Source organism: Nanorana parkeri, unplaced genomic scaffold (assembly GCF_000935625.1).
Source record: "Nanorana parkeri isolate BGI_ZX_2015 unplaced genomic scaffold, ASM93562v1 scaffold53, whole genome shotgun sequence".
Classification (NCBI taxonomy): Eukaryota; Metazoa; Chordata; class Amphibia; order Anura; family Dicroglossidae; genus Nanorana; species Nanorana parkeri.
In genome coordinates, this window is record NW_017306321.1 from 1,842,449 (window position 1) to 1,845,295 (window position 2,847).

Sequence of the window (2,847 nt, forward strand, 5' to 3'; positions counted from 1 at the left end):
GTGTGCAAGTTTGGGGGGGGGGGTGGTGGGTTGGCTCTTGGTGGTCAGGTTCTGCGGTGTTGGGGGGTGTTTGGGTTGATAGGGTGTTGGTGGTGCTCGCTAACGGCGCTCTGGTTGGCATCCTTGTGGTGGACTCCCCAGCTCTGGCCAGTATCCCGCTCAGTTCACTGACAACACCGCTGGGCAGGACGCCTGCCAGAGCATCCTAGGTTGCTAAAAGGTGGAAGGAAAGATTTGTATGGCCCTTAACCATCTCCCCACCTGGCTCTTAGCAAGCTGGGATGGCCAAGCCAGAATGGGGAGGCAGGATCTGCTTGTCGCCCCCCCACGTGACCCAAAGAGATGCCGCCTGAGGCAAGAGCTTAAGGCTACCTAATTATAGGAACGGCCCTGTCATGCAGTGTACACAAAAGATACAAAAATAATTGCTGGGGAAGAGAGGAAGAATCTTTTGGGTAGAAGAGACTTTGCATGTCTTTCCTTTCAAAAATCCCGACCTCTCAGTGATTTTGTACACTCTACGTCCGTTTTAAGAAAACTGTGTACATTGAGCCATAAAGGCAAACATATTAAAAACAGATTTTGGGTTCACATACACTTCAAATATTGTTTTCTTGCAGGTTTTGCGCACTCACCACTTTTCTACTTTTTCTTTTTCGCAGTATGTTGAGCCATGTTTGCTAAGCACTCTTTTGTAAGCCTCAATATTTTCAGTGGAAAGCACCCAGCCACCCGATTTTCCACAATTCAATAGCGGTATCCACTTTCAGAAAGTAAACAGTTCTGTACCCAAACATTGTACAGGTGACAAAGCTCAGACCTCCCACATCTTAACGGGAAGAGGTGACTTCTGCAAACACAGCGTGATCAATTCATTCTATTGTGCAGAAGTCAGGAGAACCAGAGAAACACCCATCACAGAGCTCAGTATAGGACTAGGGCACGTCTCCATTCCATGCCACTTTGTATCTCCCAATACAAGGATACCGACATTAGAGGTAAGAGGAGCTGAAGAATTTATACAATATATTACTAATATAATATAATACTTGAGATTATAATTGCTATCAGTAATTATTTTAGGATTTGAAAACACTGTATATAGAATAATTCCCACACTGGAATTTGTTCCCACCAGATACTCTATTGTAATTTATATTAGAAGGGTTTTTTCCAATGCAGGTCAGTGAACCAAAGACTGCATCAACCAAATTTGTTTTATTCTTCAAATATCTTTTATTGGAATTTGTAGGTAACATGAGAAAATGGCAAACAGAGAGTTATACAGGGGTAACTGAATAATATGGTAGTGGCAGGGAGAAGGGATACATCACAACAAAACTACTTACAGAGATATAAGTCCAATGCAAATCCTGAGTGGCCATTAGACTCGATATTCCAATAAATGTGAGTGTGGAATTGATAGGGCAGAAGATGAGGGGCCAGTATATAAATAGTAGCAGTCCATATTTTAATGGTTTTTCCTATGGAGCTTGGAAGAGGAGCATTAGAATGGACAGTATGAATGAGGGGTTTGGACCCATGGGTGGTAAGTTCAGGTTATCCACTAAATACACTGCCCGTCCAAAAAAAAAAGTCACAACTGGATTTCGGACAGTGTTATGATCTGAGTTTGCTTCAGTTGGTCAGGTCTAGTTTCAGCAACATTATGTCCCCAAAAAATTAGGTCAGCTGTCTACCTGAATATACTGAATGATCAGGTTTTTCCATCAACTGATTTTTTCTTCCATGATGGCACATTGGGCATATTACAAGATGACAATGCCAGGATTCATCGGGCTCAAATCGCAGGCAGCATACCCATGCGGCATGCCAAATAACGAGCTGGCAGGGTGGGATGCAAATCAAATGTTTTATTGGAAGGTGGGAGTACTGTCTCACTTTTATAGATTTACACTGGTCCTGTAGGTGGGATTAGGGGCAGAGATATATCATGGGTATGCTGCCAAGTAGGCACCTGGGAATTCCGATTTTAATGTGTGAAACAAAATGTCAATAATTGATGTGGTCACAAAGTGGTTAAAGAGCAGGAATATGTTTCTTATTAGTTTCTTGAGCTTTAGAGACAAAGGTGTGAGGACCTGATGCAGACACTTCAGTCAGAGTGTATAGTGTCGAGTTGCTTCATGTTCAGCAGCCACCTTTTGTTTAAGGCTAGTGTCGCAGGCAGCCCCTCAGAAACAAAGGAGTAGTACTGACTGGTGACAAAACAAAAGATAAACTGAAATCAAGATAGCAGGCAGGATCTGGATGCAAAATATAAGACAGGAACTGGTTAGAAGACAAATACAAGACACAAGACATAAAATGGTACAGAATTCAGTAAATAAGACAGGTACCAGATTCAAGACAGGACTAGGATGCAAGAAACAAGATCAAGAAATACGAGGCAAGATAACAGGTTCTGCAGACAGGACTAGACTGAACTATCACAAGCCCAGAGCAGTTCAGGATGGAGAGTGGGGAGCAGAGCGCAGAACGTCTGTTCTCCACTCTGCTTTGTGTGAGCACTGAGAAGGGAGAGCTGCACTCGCAGTCTTCCCATCTCAGCTGTCACATGAGAGCCAGCACAGTGCTGTGCTCAAACTCCTGTATTAGAGGTGACAGGTTCAATAAGAGAACTTGTCACCTCCAAATGCTATCACACACGGGCTTGTTAGCTCCTGCGTAATATTAATAAAGTTACGTGAAAAAAAGAAAATAAAATAAAACATAAAAAAGTAAAAGATAATGTAAATTTTTTTTAAATATTTTTTTTTAAAAAGTGATAAAAAATTAATTAAAAAAATGAAATCCAACCCTGCCGCCCCCGCCATCTGGTTGCCA